The following is a 21,945-nucleotide window of genomic DNA, read 5'->3' on the forward strand; positions in this document are numbered from 1 at the left end:
AATTCAATTATATTCTATCCTATTCTATATTTACGACAAAACCTTACGCTAACCGCTCTGTATTTAAGAGAATGTCCCTACTTGGCCTGACGGACAGCCACCCCACTCCGGCGCAAGCGCTCCTTGGAGACGTCCGCAGTTGTCCAATTGTTCCGCGCGACTGTATGCTGCATAGTTTGGGGTCCCGAGCTTTAATTGAGTTTCCTTTCAAGCAGGGATCGGATTTTTAAAAGTTTTAGATTAATATTGCATTGGAAATTTAAATAGCTTTTTTATATTCTAACGCTTTTAACTTTTGCGATTTGCGGATTGCTAGTGTCTTAAAGATTCGAATTAGTCATTTAATTAGTAATTAGTCAGTTAGATTCTCAGAAAATAATTATGGGACTCGTACTTATTTTTTTTTTTGTCATTTTACGTCATGTCACACCGTGGGACATTTTTTAGCGCGGCGGGAACTATCACGCTCTTCGTCTTTGTATATATTCCCAATGTCCAATATATATATTCCCCATCCCAGCCTATATACGTCCCACTGCTGGGCACAGGCCTACTCTCATAACAAGAGGGCTTGGACCATAGTTCCCACGCGGGCCCAGTGCGGATTGGGAACTTCACACGCACCATTGAATTGCTTCGCTGGTTTGTGCAGGTTTCCTCACGATGTTTTCCTTCACCGCAAAGCTCGTGGTAAATATTAAATTTAATTCCGCACATGAATTTCGAAAAACACAGAGGTGCGAGCCGGGGTTTGAACCCACGACCATCTGCTTGAGAGGCGATAGGTCAAACCACTAGGCCACCACGGCTTATATATATATATAGCCGACACGATGGACCCACTAGGTGGACTGACGACATCGTGATAATTGCGGGTAACCGGTGGATGCAAGTGGCGAAGTTGTCGTTCATTGTGGCGTTCTAAGGGGGGAGGCAAAGGTTCAGCAGTGGACGTCTTCTGGCTGATGATGATGATGACTACAGAATCCTAAAAATTCCTACTCGTAGAACTGTAGGAGTAATTCTATAGGATTCTAGTTACCTACACTTGAAAAGATTTATCACATTGTATCATATCTTAGGAGAATAAGACTCAAAATTGAAATACGTATGTATTTTCAAACACCGCCTAAAATCCAACAGAATGGAAGGTTATTTAGAAATTCAATTGTATGAAAAATGTGGAGCCCGGAGAGCCAACATGGCCGCCGGCTGGCATTGTCGCGTCAACGGTGATAATTTACAGGGTGCTCCTGAAAGAAAAGAGACAGGTATTTTTCCTGTTTCCTTTCTCATTTCCTGTTTACCACATACATGAAAATTTCGTAAACTAATAACTTTTATTTTTATTATGAGAGGGAGACAAACGAGCAAATCATGTCATGGGTCATCTGAAGGTCATCTGATAGGAAATGATCACATTGATCACCACTGCCCATGAGTACCAACTACTCCATGAGAGTCATTAGTCCGTTGCCGGCCTTTTGAAAAAGTATAAGCCCTTTTCATGAAAGCCCCGATGTTATTATTTTCCAATATGTAAATTTGCGTAGGTAAATTCTAATTTATTTTCTTGTTATTTTATTATTAATGAATGGCAACAGCGCGTTTTTCTTTCCATAGAGTAGTTTTTTTTTCATTGGTATCGTAAGGTCAGTTTGACGTTAGAGCGTTTCTAGATTATCCGATTTGATATCGGTATCGGACGCCGATACGATATCGGGGCAAGTAAAATGTATGAAATATAATCCGATATCGGATCGGATAATCTGAAAGACAGGTACATATTTCATACATTGTACAGTTTTGCTTGCGGCTCATTTAGCTCCTTATAAACCAATCTCTTACTTGACACAAAATGTCAAAATTGTCAAACATACTTCGCGACACGACCAGCCACAGAAACCATCCTTTTATACAATAGTAAAATGATTCATACATTTTTAATTAGCCCAGCCTAAAAAAACACTCCCCAATCCATATTTAAAACAAACCATTCGAGCCAAATCGCAAAACAAAAAGCCTTCTGACAATCGGATCCCATCTTTTATTTAACAATCGCTCTCAAAACTCAAACACTCCGCTTAGACATATAGTCGCCGTCGCACCGATTAAATATTAATCGACGAATTAACCCCGTCTTGACTCGATTAAGCGCGCAAATCGAGTAAATAACCGTCGACGATTAATTTTGCACTCGTTTGTTTAAGATCTTTGTTCGGGATGGAATTGTTTGCATAGAGCTTAGGGGGCGCTGTTGATTTAACTTATGAGTAGGTATTTATTTAACAATTGACTCTGGGTGGGTGTGTTAAAGGCTGGCTGTTTGCTTAGTGTTTATTCTTGTTCTATTAAGTATCTAACGGAAGGTAGCTGTTTAAGCTTGCAGTTACTTGCTTGAATGATTGATTACCTTGCTAAACACTCGGCAAGATAATATTAATCATTCTGAGAGAAAGCCTGTACCCAGCAGTGGGGCGTAATATGCTGGGACGATGAATATTATCGAAAATAGAAACTGAAATATAGATGCACAGAAAAACCAGAAAAATAACCCAGAAATCGAACCCAGGTCCCCAGGTCCCAGCGGTGGTGTAGCGGTATAGCACACGGCACGGAATGCCGAGGACCTGGGTTCGATCCCCAGCGCTGGTCTTATTTTTCTGGTTTTTCTGTGCATCTATATTTCAGTTTGTATTATCGATATAGGTTTTATGGGATGACCGTAAAAGTAACAAAAAATTTGGAATTGAAATAAAAAATACAAAAAGATTCCAAAAAACCAATCTTACGATGAATATTATTATATATGTGTATTATTTATCTACAGAAAAACGCCTCCCGTTAAGTAGACACAATTTCTCGCATAACACGCCATTGCAACTTGAGTTATATTTTCATACATTTTTGTCACGCTTAATCCGATTCACGTCCCGTTTAATATGTGACACTTTAAAGAATAGACTAAAAGGAATAAACGGAAAATCCAGATTGGAAGTTATGAAAATAAATCAAAATCAATCAAAGAAAGTTTTAGTAGAATGTCTTTATCAAGCACGAGCTTTAAAACTGACCATTATATGACCTAAATGACCCAATCTGTTAGAGATGGGTAGCTCACGAATGATATACACAAAGAAGCTCTATCAGTTCGCTGAACTGTATCACTCGTTATATCAGTTCAAATCCGAATGTATCATCTTATCATTTAGCTCACTTGCACAGACTCTTATTTTGCCTAGATAATGCGATGATGGTTGACAAAATTCTGATGTTAGATGTTTGTCATTTATTGCCAACCATATATCATTGAAGGCAAGTTACAAGTATGAAAGTGATTTGCAATAAGGCAATAATGTTATGTTTCGTTCTGCGAGCTACTGATATAGTGAGACGAGTGATATATATCTCGGTGAGCAAATGATACATATCAATCTTTTCTTTCAAGTGATTAGTTTTTCCCATCTCTAGCCTGAATCTGAATGACTCAACACAACTGATATGATAATTATCACGTTTAAATTTTACCTATCTCGCATGATACCTAAGCTTTCCTGTTCAAAACACGTCTTACCGTGGTCACTTCAAAGTCATCTAAAGCGAGTTTATCGTATGTCCTAAACCTCCCTTCTTCCAGAACCCCCTTAAACACGCCCCTAGTACTTAAACAAGCTCGCAACAAGAAGCAAAGACAATCAAAGTTAACCGTTCGAGTTACGCCATAGGAATTGAGAAAAAAACAACTTTTTCCATCTGTAGAAAGTTTAAATAAAAAAGCACGAGTGCATAAACATGCAAATTGTCTGATTTACTTAATAAAAGTAATTGAATAGGCGGAGGCATGGCATCTGCGAGATTTGATGACGCCAGTCCGCCAGTTAACTTTGATGGGGGCGTTATTATTTTATACACTTTGTTTATTGTTATGACAGAGTTTTTGTTCCGCAATGTTCCTTGGAAGTGAGAAGGACGCGTTATACTCGTAGTCAGGGACGAGGCGGCGGAGGCGGCGATCTTCTGTATATCTTTTCCGTATTCAAGTAAATAAAATTATTCATTGGTCTTAAAATAGAAAAAAGTACCTACAGTAGTACACATATTTTTTGGTAACTGTTTTTGCGGATCACAAAGTTCGAAGATACCTATCTACTGTTGGGGGAGAAAGGTCTTCGAATGGCGACCGCGAACCGGAAGACGAAGAGTTGACAGCCCCCTACTAGGTGGACTAAAGATTATCGCCAGAGTTGCGGACAATCGGTGTAAGCAAGTGACGAGTTGTGGCGTTCTAAGGAGAGGCCATTTTATTATTTTATTATTTGTAGACGTCTTCCGGCTGATATTTAAAACATCCTATTTATTTTCCAATCTTCAGACTTTTTAATAATTAATCTAAAGAAATCATAGACGATGCTTGATTGTTAAATAACATCAGATTAAGTACCTCTTAATCTAAATAAACTTCGTTCAAAAAAAACAAGTACAACACGCTTAAATTTGCGATAGAATTAATCTTCAGCGATAGAAAGTTAATGTAGAAATAATGGCTTTCCGCGGACGCCCCTGTTTGTTTCAATTAGGCTCGGGGCCCAGGGGGTTTGGGGGGGGGGGCGCTTAAACAAGAGACCATCTATATTTAAACAGGGACAGAAATTAAATCTTACGCTTCTCCTCGCGAATGTGTTGCGTTTTGGGGCGTGCGGCTGTGATTTTGGTTTGGACTAGAATTGTCATTTTTAACAGACTTCAAAAAAAGGCGGAGGTTATCAATTCGGTTGTATTTTTTTATGTTAGTTACCAGAGAACTCTGTCATTTATGAACCGATTTGAAAAAAATATTTTTTTCGTTCGTATAGGAAGGCCTTAAATTAGATCCCATAAGCACCAAATCAATCAAAGGTCTGATGATTGGATCCTAAGGAAATCGTAGGAACTCTTCAAATATCGTAGAGATACCTATGGTAATTTGGATATATTTAGTAGTAACTCCTGCATTTGCTCTTGAAAATCATCATTTGGTGAAGTGGCACTGATAATGAAGACCACATTTGACCAAAGGAAATTCTACTCAATAACAAGTACCTCACGGGTTGAATTTCAATTACTTTAACACAGTTTGCTAAGCAAATTATGCTCGTCATAATGCATATGGTGAAATGGAACGGGTGGTGAAGCACCAGGGCTACTCAGTAATAATCGTCTCTGAATCGAAAATCGCGATCTTTCGTAAAAGCGACAGCAAATAGACATTAAACTATTGTATATCTTAGGTTATGTTCACCAAAAAACGTGAAAAAAAAATATAACAAAAATTTGAACCAACTACAAAAAATCATAAAAATAAATTTAAAGGAATATTTTATAATTCCTCAGACTTTTTCTATGACAAATACTTTTATGCATTGTTAATTATTTTCCTTCCAAGGCTATGGATAGTTTTCGGCATTTTAACGCACAAAAACACAAAATATCACGCGCAAACAACGTTAAACTTTGACAACAATATACAGATGACATTTGAATTTAGTGTTGCCAGTGCAAGAAATTAGTTCTATTGGTTTTCCGCAATATGGCGAGGTTTTTTATAATTCTGGTCAGCCTTTAATAACGATTGTAGTTTTATTTTACCAACTGATAGAAGAGGCTCATGCCCTGGCCCTATCCTACGAAGTGCAAAACTCGAACTTCATATGTTGCCGTCCCGCTGACGCTTATGTCATTTAATACGCGAGTGAAAGGGACGGTGCGATACGAACTTCGATTTTCGAGTTTCGTACTTGCCCCTCAGGACCCATGAATTCATGGTACTGACTAGGGTCCTGGGTTAAAAAAAATCCTATTTAGTCCGTCAGTCCAGTTATATTACCATTATTAGTAAATATTGATCACATATTTTTTCTTTTGTCAATCGAACAAAAATTACAATGATGAGGCGCGTCAAAGAGCAGGAATGAGAGCTCGTGACGTCACCTTAGTAAAAAGTGTACCTACCTACGTTACGTAGCTGTGACGTCACACGGAACATTAACCGGCTATTTGTCCGTATTTTTTGTTTAATTTAGAAAGAAAAAATACAAAAAAATCTAATTCCGGATTGAATTATAAATTTTTGGCAATCTAGTATTTATCATTTACTAACTTTTTACCCGACTTGCCGAAGGAAGATTATGTTTTTCGAGCGAAGGTACGTATGTATATTTCTTTGACACCCTTTGTAGACTAAACTGCTGGACGGATTCCAACATATGAGGTTTGATTAGATTTATAATAACTGTCCAAGTGACGTAGGATTTATAATATTTCAATATGGCGTCCGCGTCCGTGAAAAAAATATGGAGGGAATTTTAAAACATATATTTGAAAGCTAATAAGTAATTCCATATAGACAGATACATTTTAAGCGACAATTTGAGCAGGAATATCAAAAAAAGATAAAATAAAAAGCTATAAAAATATTACCTAACTGCCTTAAAAACACACCAACACACAGCCTGCTTGAAAGTCTTAAGTGTTATTGTAATCGATTCTAATCGGGATTTTTAACAAACTGCTTTCAGGTTTTCACTTATTTTTATTTAATTTACACCTTGTGTACCTGTATACTTTGCCTACATATACGAATAAAGTAAAAAAAAACGTAACACATAAAAAATAATTAAAGTACGGTGGAATGTCAGCTAAAAATAAATTAAGGCTAAAATTAAATGTCAAAAGAAACAGACGTTACATTTAAAGATTAAATTACCTATGCCTAAATACCTGCGAAAAATTAATTAGCAGCACCCTATTAAATGACTAAAATACACAGGTCATAAATAAATTTTTAATAAAAAAAAAAACTTTACACGCTTTGTAATCATAATATAAAAATAATAATTTTCAACACTTTTCCATACATTATTAAAAGAAATTGGAAATAATAACATTTTTTTCGAAAAACTTAAAAAAATACCAACCTTATTAAGAATATCCTCACAACACTATTGAGGGCCGGGGCATACCTCGCGCGCGCGGCAGCCGGGACCGCACTGCCGGTCCCCAACCGCTGCAGCCAATCCCCGCCCCGCCCTGCACAGGCCCCGCCCACTCCGCCCTCAACCCACCAATGAGGAAGCTAGTAAAACGTTATTTACCTCAAACAGCCGCCCGCCGGCGCCCGCTGGCCGTATCGATTGGGCCAACTACTTATTTAAGGCGGGCGGGAGAATTAATTTTGTGATTGAAATTACTATGGCATTAATTTGTTCGCGCCTCGCTCGTTCGATTAAAGCTGATTCTTTTGTGTTGGAGTTCGGGTAAACAAGATTAAATATAAATGGTGCCTGTGGATGTGGTAAGTAGGTCATTTTTGTTTGGCAGCGTTAAAGAGGTATTTAGATTCGACTGTTTGCCAAGTAGCTACGCGTTTAATCAAAATTAAAAATTAAAATGAAAAAAGTTTTATGGCTTTTTTAGATAGTTTAATCAGGCAAGGTTGAAGCCTCATGGGTAGTTCTACGAGCGTTTGAACCGCTATCAGTCTCCTGTAGCTTATACTGAAGAAATGAGTCAGAAAGAATGGAAGGTTCTAATAAAACGACTTTTTGTACATGCGGTACTCATTTCTTTAATATATGCGACAGGAGACTGATAGCGGTTGAAACGCTTGAAGAACTACCCTCTTATTAAACAAAAGTATATACATATATATGTATGCATGCTTGTGCCAGGAGCCCCACTCTTCCCTAACAATAAATGATAGTACCTAATCTATTAAACAGGAATTAAACTAGGAGCTCGAATAAAAACTAATCTTGTCTTGAGATTTACATTGAACAAGATTATCTCGAGTTTATACTAACAAAAAAAATAGAAAACTAAAGAAAAATATTTTCGATTTCAGTTCAGCTATTGATAAATGTTTGTTACGTTTTATTTATATGTTACTGCATCCTACCTATTTATATTTGTTTTATATATTTTTGTTTTCTTGTTCTAATCACTTTATTTTTGTTGAAAATCCTCAAAGGTCGCTCTGAAGCGAGAGCGACAAGTCCGCCTATTGCTTACCTTGTCATTTTCTTTCGGTGTACCTACCTACTTACTTAGGTACTTGTTTTCCGTATCGCTTACCTACTATTGTGATGTCCCATAAAGAGTCATTTCCTATAATATTATGTATTATACTTACACACTTCTTTTTAACCCCCGACGCAAAAGGGCAAGAGGGGTGTTATAAATTTAACCGCTATGTGTGTATGTGTGCCTGTGTGTCTGTCTGTGGCACCGTAGCTCTTAAACGGGTGGACCAATTTGAATGCGGTTTTTTATTTGAAATCAAGTTTTTTAGCAATGGTTTTAAGACATGTTTTATCAAAATCGGCTTAGCCGTTTTTGAGATATTGAACTTTGAAGTGACAAAGTCGGGGGCTTTCCAACTTTTCGTTGGTAAGGTTATATTATGTTCGTATGTTTGTTTTAAATACCTAAGGAAACTAATATTTTTAAATGCACCACCAATTCTTTATAAATACTAGGGTAAATACTGATTGCAAAATTTTCACAACATATCTATTTCAAATAGCTACGATATAAAAACTTCATTCACTACTATCGTTCTGAGAAGGCTTGTGTCTGCAGTGGGACGTTCATGATGATGATGATGATTAATTATACGTATTTAAGGAATTGCTACCTGCTTATGTGTTTTTTATTTTGTAACCTGTCTTATTTTCAGTGGCAATAAATGATTTTATTATTATTATTATTATTAATTAAGCCAGAGGACTTAATTAAGGGTTAAGCCAGAATATTATTCGCGGAGGGCACGAGCGCAATGAGGATGACGATACACGGAGGAGGAGAGCTTAGATAACGTGCAATTTTCATTTTAATATTGATAACAACTAGGTACAGATCTATTGAACGATGTTTTTCCATCGTATTTTTACCTAACCCCCGACGCAAAAAGAGGGGTGTTATAAGTTTGACCGCTATGTGTGTTTGCGTGTCTGTCTGTGGCACCGTAGCTCTTAAACGGGTGGGCCGATTTAAATGCGATTTTTTATATGAAACCAGGTTTTCTGGCGATGGTTATAAGACATGTTTTAGCAAAATTGGTGCAGCCGTTTTTAAGATATTGAACTTTGAAGTGACAATGTCGGGAGTTTTCCAACTTTTTGTTGGTTAGGTTATGTCGGATAAGTTCGTATTTATCTTTCTCTCTCAATCAGCTTCAGTAAACTTCAGTAAGCTAGTTGAGAAAGAGAGATAAATGAACTTTTCCGACAAAATGCGATGGCAAAATCTTAATTACTTGTTACATCTGTAGGTACACTGGGCACATTTTGAGAAAATTATATTTTCAAATATTAAAGTTTTATGTAATACATTGCATGTAGCCTGATGTAGGTAGATGCGATGTTAGGCACTTGTCCCACCGCCGACGATGAGCGAGAAGCGAGTAGAGCGAGTAACTAGAGTGTAGTTTTGTCGCTCGGCTGTAAGCGAGTGTTCGCGTGCGACGGGCGATTACTCGCTCCTCTCGACTCGCTCGTGCGGGGCGGCCGCCAAGCTGACATCGCTGAGCGAGTATCTATAGCTCAGCGAGTTTTATAGCTCTAGTCGCTGCGACAAAAGATGTAAGAGCGAGTTCTCGCCGACAGTGTGAACAGCCAGCGATCAACTATTAATATATGTGTCTCTTTTACTCACACAGGATCTTATATCTTTTGTTCGTTTCTTGAGCGAGAAAATAGTCGATAGCCAATCGTTTCCTCGCTGGCGGTGAGACAAGTGTTTCTGGAATTATGTAACAAGCACATCATTGATATTGTCTATCTATCTCCAGTTACAGCCGTGGTGGCCTAGTGGTTTGACCTATCGCCTCTCAAGCTGAGGGTCGTGGGTTCAAACCCCGGCTCGCACCTCTGAGTTTTTCGAAATTCATGTGCGGAATTACATTTGAAATTTACCACGAGCTTTGCGGTGAAGGAAAACATCGTGAGGAAACCTGCACAAACCTGCGAAGCGATTCTGCCTTTAGCCAGACATGTTTTGCTTTTTACGGAAGTGTCCGGTCAAATAGGTAGGTACTTATACATGTATTATAAACTGCTGTTGTGTGCCCTTAGGGTGAAGTCAGACAAGCGTAATTTTTTAAGTTTTGAGTCGCGTGTTTTCGGTCGCGTACTTTCTGCTGCAGATGGTTTAATATAAAAGTCCAGTTTGTGCTACACGGCGAATCAAAATGCGCTGTACACAAGGACGTTTGAGTGAAACCTATAGTTGTAAAATTAATTATATATATCTACGTACCTAATACATTTATTTTTATGTTTTTAAAGTCACACAATAAATTAGTTTTACAGTTTACAAAATATCTATTTATTTATGTAGTCTTATGTAGTTAATGGTGTGTAGTATGTCTTTATAACGGTCCGAGGGTTGCCGACGGTGCTGGCTGAAAATCAGCGCTGGGGTGTTTTTAACGCTTCAGCATTATGCTGAGCCAGTGTCTGATTCACAACCGCAATGACACATACCTTTGTGTTGTTTTTTTTTGTACCTAATAATATTGTTGTCTTGTGTTGTGAATAAATGTATTTTCTTTCTTCTTTCTTTCTTTCTAAACCAAAATAACGCAACCGAAAATACGCAACTGACATCACAACTCATAAAATTATGCTCGTCTGGCTTCACCCTTACAGGGCGTCATGGACTGTCTTATACTATGACATCTTATTGTAATGAACATGACTTGACAATAAATAAATATTTTCTTGTCCGGTCTGTCCGGCTTTCGTTAGGCTTTTTGTCAGGGTGCCGCATAAATCAAAAGTCGCGAGTCGACAGTAACAAATTTAGATATATATTTATTATGAAATACTGTCCGGCCTTAATAAAGCATAATTAGCTTTTAAAAATCAATCCTCCCCCCCTCCCTCAATAATAAATATGAAAGTGGAATCAAGTTGAAATTAATATGAACCTGGTTTTTAATTAAAAAAAAACATTTCTCTAGGAACTAAAATTGTAGAAAATTATAAGAATTCCAACATAATAAATCGCAGTATCGAAATTTCTCAACTCGGACCCATAAATACTTACAACTTCTGACGCTTTTCCTTCGGACTTCGGCCTTCCATATGTAACATCGGCCTAGAAAGAGATATCTCTTATGTGGCCTATCCTCACCAAATCATAGAAAAAATAACTGGTGTTCAATGTAAAAAAACTTAGCATCACCAATTAAAGTGTTTTTCCATCAAACCATTAACGCCCAGTGGGATAAAAAAGCAGCACGACACTGAAAAAGACATAAAAAAAATCTCGATAGCGCCAAAACGATAAGATCATAAATAACGAAGGAGAATATGACGCGTGCAAATAATCAGTGTCATAATAATGCCCATCTGCTGAGTTTAACCCCCAATTATGGCATTAAGCCGGCAAAGGGTTGGGGAATGGATCGGCCAGGGCGGGGACCGTCGTTATCGATACGGGTTAATTTAGTGCTTGTATTTTTGTTACAGTAATAAACTTACTTTTAAACATATGTAACGTATCGTATCGTACTTACTTAGGTACGAACAAGGACTTTAATTTATGAGCCACCATGGAACCATTTCACGGTAAAAGACTCTCTCACTCTCGAAATTTACGCGCTTCATCATTATAATTTGTTGTTTGATTGACAAAAAAACACTGGTCATATATTTTCTGATATTTTAACTGACGGAATAATCCCCTGTTTCACCATCCAATAATTATCCGTCTCAGTTTGTTTTGTTCGAATAGACGGAGACGGCATCACATTTATCCGTCAAATAAAATTAATCAATGGGTGGCGAAACAGCCCCTAAATATAATAATATTTTATTACCCTAGAAACCACACAGTCATGTTTATTTTCGTTAATTTACTTTAAAATAAGGGGATAATAAATACAAGTGATTTTAATTAGGACGCTCTTACAAATAGGTACTTATGAATCACAATTCCGTTAGATAGGTACTCAAATAAAAAACCGCTCGCTCATGCACCGAGGTTTCGATAGAAATTTCTAGGTAGTCAGTAAAGCATGTTAAAATAAGTGATAGCAATAGGGTATAGATAAGACTTTGCAATTATTTTACAATGTAAAAATCGATATTTTTTTACCTAGATCGACGCGTTACAGCACTAGCTATAATAACAACCGGCTGCTCAATACGCGAATAATGAAGTGTCGTCACGCCGCCATTGTTGCTACCGTGTGCACGCGCCCTTACGAAGCGCTATACCGCTGGGCACAGTGTGCAAGTGCCCTAACGGATAGGGTTGCCTAATTTATGAATTTTTTGAATGTTATGTGTTTCCCGTAAATTAAAATGACAAACCCCTCTAACTAACTTTCTATTCCTTCTGTTCCTACCTACCTTTAGTTTTCTGCATATATATGTTATATATGTAGAATAGAATATAATCCATCCATCCATCCATCCCAGCCTATATACGTCCCACTACTGGGCAAACCTGCGAAGTAATTGAATGGTGCGTGTGAAGTTCCCAATCCGCACTGGGCTCGCGTGGGGACTATGGCCCAAGCCCTCTTGTTCTGAGAGGAGGCCTGAGAATAGAATAGAATAGAAAAAAAAAATTGTTGTGGAAAAAGTTTGTTACATCTACTATACCTACCGCCGTCAAAGCGCTGACCAAGAGCAAGTCGCATGCACACGGCGCCAAACTGACGCAATTTGGCTTGACCTCATTTAAAACCTACGATGGTGAAAACGCTGATGCAGCAGCAAGTGTAGCAGCCTGGGCACCGCGGCCGCGCCACGACACCGGCACTTCGTTTCTAGCATCGAGCGAGGCAAATCACTCTAATTTTTACATTTTTTAATTCATCATCATCCCACCCTATATACGTCCCACTGCTGGGCACAGGCCTCCTCTCAGAACAAGAGGGCTTGGGCCATAGTTCCCACGCGGGCCCAGTGCGGATTGGGAACTTCACACACACCATTGAATTGCTTCGCAGATTTGTGCAGGTTTCCTCACGATGTTTTCCTTCACCGCAAAGCGCGTGGTAAATTTCAAATGTAATTCCGCACAAGAATTTCGAAAAAATCAGAGGTGCGAGCCGGGGTTTGAACCCACGACCCTCTGCTTGAGAGGCGATAGGTCAAACCACTAGGCCACCACGGCTTTTTTAATTACTGTATTCTTTTTCTTATTAAATAGTTTTAAGCAATCTCATTTTTGAGTCATCCGGCTGCCCCTTTCGTATTTAGCTTGTACATGAAATCTTAATCTAAATATAACATTTGTATCTTTCAGAGACCAATTTCAAAGTGACATATAATAAAAATAAACGAATGTTTACGTAATTAACATGAGCTTTAACAAGCATTTAGGAAGAAAGAGTCGCTGCAATGTGGTCGACAAGTTAAGGTGATTTTAGCAATAAATAGGTAGTTAACAAAAATTAACTCAAGAAAAAATAAGTAGGTAACTACTTAATTCGGTGCCGTTGTTCGGAAGTTATGCGTGTACACACATACATTTGTGATTCATTTTTATTTATATCGATAAGTGATAGGTAGTCAATGCGTTTCAAACTATAAATTTCAAATTTATAAAGAACACAACGCAACGAATTGCCAACCCTATTATAAACCTCAAATCTCGGTGTGCTCCCGCCCTTACCTGCGCAGACGCACCGGATTACCTGATTGTACGCAGATTGCGCGAGTAATTGCAATAAATAGTGGGTTTATTTGAGTTTGTGCAATTAACCTTTAGGTAGTCTCGTGTGTTACGCGCTTTATAGTGGTAATATAATAAATAATACTCGTAGAATCAACACGTAAGTACGGAGTAGAACTGTTTTATGGTGGTATGTAATGTATGTATTTATACTCTTCATTGCACAAAATAAGTAAACAAACACAATAAAATTGGCATTGGTCTCAAAAAAACAATGTTTATTATTATTTTATTTTTCATAAAATAGGCGAATTTAAGAACATCTATTTGAAGGATTTTAGTTTTTTTTTTTTAATTATCCTATTTATAAGTTACCGGAATTAAAGCTAACCATAGTTGCCACGGCGTTAAAAACTAGGTTTACCTTTGCCCGTCACAATTATTTAAAAAAACGTAATGTCATCTATAATCTGTCAGTGTTAGGAAACCAGTCAAACATAAAAAGCCAGTGACCCAGTAATTTGACCTATGGGCCTTCAAGCAGATGTTCGTGGGTACAAACCCGAGATCGCATCTCTGAATTTTTAAAAATCCATGTGCGAAATTACATTCAAAATTACCTACAAGCTTTACGATAAAGGGAAACATCGCGAGGAACCTACAAGAACCTGTAAATCGATTCAATGGTGTGAATGAAGTTCCCCAACCGCACTGAGCTCGCGTGGGAACTACGTGCACGAAGTCGGACGTATATAGGCTGGAATGGGGAGCGCCAAAGTTCGCATACTCTTCGCTAGTCATACCGTAACTTTTGTCCGAATCATCGTTTGTCATAATTTTTTTCCCGCTGAAAACTTACATTTTTCTAAAAAATTTATATGGTCATCCTACAGAAAACTATAGTTTAGGTTAGGTTTGTTTTATAACAATTCTGAACAATCATTGGATTCGGAGAAAAAACAGTTATGACAAACGATCATTCTGACAAACATTACATTCGGACTTTCAATAATATGCGAGCCGATATGGAATGGAATGATGTTGGGTGACCTCTTGACATTACTGGCCAGCGATTGAACCCAACATTCAGTGTTGCCAAGAATAACGGCTTTTGCTTAAGTCTTAGCGACCAAAAAAAAGTTTTGACGACAAAAATGGTTTAGTGACTTATCTGGCGACTTTTGGAATACAAATTTAAACAGTTCTAGGACCAATAATGGATACATTTTTTGTCAATTCGACGACGATGAGAATTATATACAGTGCCAAGCAGAGTGCCAAGAGATCTATATGGAAAGCGACAAACGCGCTTGCGCACGAAATTCAAACTTTATTTAATTTAAGGTCTATTCGTTTATTCGCTCTAGCTTTAGCTATTAAAAAAAAAATTCAATCAATTTCAGTGAATTCGGAAGTCTTCTAATTTAAGTTGTTTTTTTTTTCGTTAAGCCTCCCAACCTTTCAGACCATCAGTGGCCTCTTGTGTCTTATGTTGTCTCTCCCAGACAAAGTCCTGAGTCCGCTCGCTACTGGTGGAATAAACTTTAGCGATAGCGACTTTTGATTTTGAATTTAGCGACTCGAGTTTCTAGGAGTTGGCAACACTGCCAACATTAACTTTGTCCTTCCTGCCCCGCCCTGTAACTATGTATAAGTTAACAATATGTAAGTATGTAATCTGACGCCATCAATTAACTAGTAATGCTTAAACTAACAGCTTAGTTAATGGGCTCCTGTTACCGGGGATTACGGGGTTAACGGCAGGTTAATTAGTTTTTAATTGTTGGAGAAATTAGTTTTTGAAGAAAACATGTTATTTCCCGGATGTGTTGTTCTGGAACGGTCTTTACCAGAACTTCGCTTGCGTAAACTATTAGATTACGAGCTGGCAGTTGAATTGAATTAAATACTAAATACCATCTACCACCATCCCAGCCTATAGGTATACGTTCCACTGCTGGGCACAGGCCTCCTCTCAGAACGGGAGGCTTCGGCCACTAAATAACCGCTAGAATATCCAAAATTGACATCGTGTAAAAAGTATGAGTACAGCCAAGGAAACTAAATCACGTACCAGGGCGGAACCTTTTCATAACCAATTTCGCTATGATTTCTTTGGCAGATGTATATATTTTCTACAATTTACTAAGTATTTTCAATTTAGACTATAACAAAGCATTTATGTATGTCAAAAACAACCTAACCAACTTAGAGAAGCAGAGAAACCCCCAGTTAAAATTCTCAAAAATGCCTGAACCGATTTTAATGAAATGCCACAGACAGGCATTAGCGTCGAACTTACATCACCCTCCTCCTCTCCTCTTTTTGGGTCAGCAAATTAAAAATCTACCACAGTACCATTAAATTCACATAAAATCTTACCTTCCAAGGTAAACTAAAGTCCAGTCAAAATTAAATTAAACACCCCAACCCATCAAGTGAACTAACTACTATATATACGTGGATTCAATTAACAATTGCTAAATTGTGGGGCTCAAACAAGGGGGCAGTGGGCGGAGGGGGGATGGAAATTGATTGTGAGACTTGAAAGAACTAGTGGAAAAAGGTCTACTTTTCAGTCTGGTTTCTGACTAGATTCAACTGCGGTGTTTAAGTTCAAAATTAGTTGTGTATAGATAAGATTTACTTATGCTTATGTTTTCTCAATGTGTGTATTCTTAGGGGTTGTTTCACCACCTATTGATTAATTTAACTGACGGGTAAATGTGATGCCGTCTCCCGTCTATTCGAACAAAACAAACAGAGACGGCATCACATTTATCCGTCAGTTAAAATTAATCAATGGATGTTGAAACAGCCCCTCAGTCTCGTTTAATAATAAATAAAAACTTATTTAAAAAAAGTTCGCAATTATATTTGAAATGTGAAAAAATTGTGAGTTTGTCTATTGTTTTCCGCTAAAACGGCTGGATTTGAAGGGTGTAGGAGACATTGTCTTCTTTGGAAAAAAGAATGCGCTGCGCAAGATCCTGTCATCCGAACGATGGCACCGATATAGATATTTTTTATAGGTATTGTCAGGACAAGGTTTGTGCGTAGCAAAATTTTAAAATAACCTTCTTCGGGCAGTCGGGTAAAAAAGACTGGAACGGGGGCAAAGCCGCGGGCAACAGCTAATTTAATGATATTTTCGAAACGAAAATCATACTTACTACAATTTACTTTAAGACTAATGTAAAGCAAAGTAAATAAAAAAGATACAAAAAAACGGTTTGGTAATGGAAACATTTCACCATTTACATAATTTGACATAGAAATTGTAGTTTTATTTTAATTGTTAATTATGTGTATACTTCGTTATATATGTGCATTAGTTTCATTGGTATAGCATGCTGCATGTCTTAGTGCCAGCTATTTGGTATGCCTTATGGCGAAACACAGCGATACCACCTAATTTTATGTAACACCTGTAACACTAAATGACATTGATTGACTGAATGATTAAATGTAAATAAATTGATTCTATAATTATATGTATTTGGTGTATAAACTTACATACTTTTTAAAACCTTCATCACAACATTTAACACAATAAAGAATTTGAGTTTGAACTACATTGACCTCTCAATCAACAACAACTACAGATGTAGAGCCGTAACTAAATACGGATCACATCCTCTCTCAAAAATAAGTGTAGGTACTTACGTAAAACATCCTGTGATTATATACAGGTTGTTTTACGTAATAACGAGCCGGTGGGGCGTGTGATGGAATTAGGGTAACCCGCTTACCGTGGGGGTTGGTAGGGGGGGCTGGGTAAATATGATGCGATTGTTACGTGGATGTTGGCAAGTCATTACGGGTAGCTGGTGTGATTGTGGCTTCGATAGGTATTTAACCTTAAGATCAGCATCTGTATACGTCCCACTGTTGGGCACAGGTCTCTCAGAAAAAGAGGGCTAAGGTTTTTGTTCCCACGCGGGCCCAGTGCGCATTGGGAACTTCACACACACCATTGCTTCGCAGGTTTGTGCAGGTCACGATGTTTTCCTTCAAATAAAGCTCGTGGTTAATTTCGAATATAATTTCGCACTTGATTTTCGAAAAACTGTGAGATGCACGCTGGGGTTTGTACCCACGTTCCTCTGCTTGCGACGCTATAGGTCTAATCACTAGGCCACCAACGCTTCATTCAATGTCCTTATTTTTTTTTTTTTGAGTTGAGTCACTAAAGGGCCAAAAAAAAACACTCTACTTTGCTTTTATTTACTTGATTTTAGTTTTGAAAATTTTAGGTGTTCTTAATCCATACTTACTAATATTATAAATGCAAAAGTGCGTGTGTTTGTGTGTTTGTCCGTCTTTCACGACGAAACGGAGCGACGGATCGACGTGATTTTTGGCATAGAGATAGTTTATGGGCCCGAGAGTGACATAGGCTACATTTTATCCCGGAAAAGTGCACAGTTCCCGAGGGAAAGCTAGTTTTTAAATACGAGTAAAATAGAATAAAAGTTTGGATAGCGTTCATGCAATTTAACTCAAACGTGAGACAGAAGTTCCAAACGAGGGATTAAGGAGGGAAATTGAATTCGCTTCTAAACTTTGATTAGTACAGTCGGCAACAGCAGCTAACAAAGACAAGTATAAACCTCTATTTGTGTTAATGTGTATAATTTTTGAGCTTGTCACGATTTTTAATTATGTTTTTGGATATATACCTATATGATTTATTCGTTTAAAATACAAGAAATAAATTACAAATACAGTTAGGCTAATATATGTCAAAATAAACAAGAGCAAAATTAAACTAAAATAACGACATAACTAATTAAGTCACGCCTAATTTTTTTAACCCGGGTAGCCTCAACCCCCCCCCCCATGATTTTGAATGTTTCCTGACCTGACTGTTGAACTTTAACTAACACAAAGCAGAATTTTAGAGGCTAGACTTGTTTTTTCTTTTTTGTATTTCAAAAGTTATTTTTAATAAAAAAAAATTTACATTCTTTTTCGATATACACATACATGTATACTTAATTATTGTCGCTACTTTAAAGAAAGCTCGTACCTCAAAATCGATAATTTTTCAGTGAACTTTAGGGCTACATTTCCACCAGAGACGTGCAAGAATGTGTTGCGGGGTTTTTCGTGACCCAATAGAAACTCTTAATTTACCTATCCTCGCACAGCACCGCTCTGGTGGAAACAGCTGAGCGAAGCGAGGCGAGGTAAATGAAGCGTTCTATTGGTTCATGAAATCACATTCCTCGGAACACATCTCTGGTTGAAACGTAACCTTAGAACATTATTTCAAGGGTTAATATGTTATTGACGTATTGATTTGAGAATTGAGATACGAGATTTTCTAAAATGTTAATTGTAGAATGTAGTAAAATCCATTTTAATTCGACTTCCAGACCTAACGGTCTACGCGGACAAAGCCCCTGGTAAATGCTAGTAATAAGTAAATACTTATTTGTAACAATATACCAACAGGCCAGGGACGCTCAACACTGAGAATACAAATTTATCCATCGTGTTTATCCAACCGCAAGCTTAATACGTCGTTAGCTGACAAAGCTATTAAGTTAAATGCCGACTGTTCGGAGATTTGGCAAATTTTCATGTTTGCTTTTAATATAATTGTTCAGTTTATCTGAGGATTACGGGCGCTCGTGCCGGCCTCAAATTGAATTGTAATAGCGAACCGTTATTAATAACAAACCTAGGGTTGCCCGCTGCTGGATTTGTTGAAGTTTTAAAGTGCTGTGTTAATTTGTGAATTGGATTTAAAAGTGTACTTAAATTCTAGTTATAATTTAACTACACTCATCAAAATTACTAGTAGTCATTTACATGGGGTACCACCAGCCTATAATCGTTTACATGTCAGTAAACAATAATGCCAATAGACGTGTCTGTCAACTTTAAAGTTCTTTAGCAACATATTCATTTGATAGGAACTTGTTTAAAAATTGATAGACCACTTATTCGGCTGATGGTACATGTCTAAATTTTACAGGGATGTAGAGGATCCCTTGGTTAGTTACCTTATTTTAAACATTTTAGTAGATGATATCTATAGATCATGATAAAATTTAGATAAACTATAATCTTCGATCAGTAGGTGTAAAATGATTCCATCGTCAAAAAAATTTGATAAAATAATTTCGTGGAGGACAAAAAATAGCCTTACGGCAGTAAGTACACCAGTAGTGCTAGAGCTTCTAATCTCTTTATTAAACAACGCGACTATTATTTGCCAAATATACTCGACGCTTATCAATCTTATCATCGTCAATTTCTCACTAGCGGCTAAAAAATATTACAGTAGCTACAACAATTGATCAATTATAGGGCTCAATTCAACCCATGCTTTTTATCCACTTAACCACAAAACACTCGACAACTAACCACAAAATCCATTACAGCCAGTGGGTGGCCAACTAAGGTATTGTGGCAACCCTAACCCGATCGCCGTCGGGTCGGGTTTTTTCCGCAAATTTTAAGCGTCTGCAATTCGCCGGTACAATAACCCTAGGGGTACAATAGCCTCTTTGTTTAACGACATCTTTCTATTGCCGAGAGTTTGCTTGGGGGGTAAAGGTTGTCATACACCTGCGGGGTGATACGGTGTGTGAGGATTTGGGAGATCTTTACAATGCACTACAGAAAATACAGGTACATAGGGATTTTCCAAGGTAAGAAATAAAGCAAGAGAGGTAAGCAAGGTTTAGTTAGGTCTTTGTATTCTGTTTTTTTTTTTTACTTTACTTTGGTACTTCACTGTTTCAAGCAACTGGACAAATAGAAAGAAAGAAGCATTTGTTCGTGATGACATGACTAACCTTACCAACAAAAAGTTGGAAAACCCCCGACACTGTCACTTCAAAGTTCAATATCTCAAATAAGGCTGAACCGATTTCGATAAAACATGTCTAAGAACCATCGATAGAAAACCTGGTTTCAAATAAAAAAACCGCATTCAAATCGGTTCACCCGTTTAAGAGCTACGGTGCCACAAACAGACACACAGACAGACAGACAGATACACAGCGGTCAAACATACCTAACACCCCTCTTTTTGCGTCGGGGGTTAAAAATGACGAGACTAAAATAAAAAATATGCAATGTCTCGCAATGGTCCCGAACGTGGTCTCCCTCCATACAAAGCGTTGAACTCACTCCTTCTACTAAGTATTCCTGAGGTCGCAAATTAGCAAACTGCCGGTCTTGCGAACGGCGCTGATCTTTCTTTGGGAACTGAAAACACAATGAAGCATATGGGGCTAAGGGACTAGAGCCTGAAATAAACGTTAAATTATTATTATTATTGTTTTATTAAAGTCACAGAATAGGCAAAGAGACACTGATACAATTTTTAGATTCCAAACAAAACATGAAAGAGATGAAGAAGGAACTAAAACTGTCTGAAACTTTACATAACACATGCATCGTTACAATGTTTTTTTTTTCTAAGATTGACACACGCTTAACCGGCTATATAATTTGTTGATTATGCTTTACCTATCTATGTCTAAAAGTACTCGTATTTCACTTTGTGAATGCAAACGTGACACAAGTCAAAATATTAAAATAACTAGTAGGTAATGGACTGCAATGATTGGACTGTCCAATACTAGTAATAATAATAATATTCCATTAATAATTAATAGTTATTTTAATATTTTTAATTATGCTGCCATTGCATTCACCCAGCGATTTATCAAATTATCACTTATCATTCTGAGTTAGAGGTTTGTATACTTAAACGTCATAGAGATTAGAACGAAAATGAAAATACTTAATACATTCCTTGTATGGGCACTTGGGGAACTTGTATGCATTTTTTATGGTAGAAAGAGAAAACGAGCAGAATCGATAACACTACGTTTTTTAAATAATTGTGACGGGCAAAGATAAACGTAGCTTTTAACCATATCGAAAATACAAACTGAGACATGGATGCACAGAAAAACCAGAAAAAGAGACCAGCGCTGGGAATCGAACCCAGGTCCTCAGCAATCCGTGCTGCGTGCTATAACCCCTACACCACCGCTGGACAGGAATCTAGACACGAATTTTTCCTATGCATACATATCTCATATCTGGTTTCATGGGATACCCGTAAAAGTAACAAATTTGGAGTTGAAATAAAAAATACAAAAAGACTCCAAAAAACCAATCGTAGCTTTTAACGCCATGGCAACTACGGTTAGCTATAATTCCGGTAACCTTTAAATGGGATAAAAAAATTAAAACCCAACTAAAATCCTACAAATAAAAGTCCTATTTTATTACATTTCTATTTAT

General features: G+C 37.4%; 1 protein-coding gene across 2 annotated transcripts in view; it reads right to left on the bottom strand.

Moving 5' to 3' along the window:
- fuss (SKI family transcriptional corepressor fussel) overlaps nt 1-7,012 on the bottom strand; it is a 43,391-nt gene extending 36,379 nt beyond the window's left edge. For both annotated transcript variants that reach the window (XM_074103821.1, XM_074103820.1), the window contains exon 1: nt 6,954-7,012. The gene's annotated coding sequence lies outside the window, so the exon portion shown is untranslated. The remainder of the gene's footprint in view (nt 1-6,953) is intronic.
- Nucleotides 7,013-21,945: the final 14,933 nt, after the last annotated feature.

This window comes from Choristoneura fumiferana, chromosome 21, assembly GCF_025370935.1.
Source record: "Choristoneura fumiferana chromosome 21, NRCan_CFum_1, whole genome shotgun sequence".
Lineage (NCBI taxonomy): Eukaryota > Metazoa > Arthropoda > Insecta > Lepidoptera > Tortricidae > Choristoneura > Choristoneura fumiferana.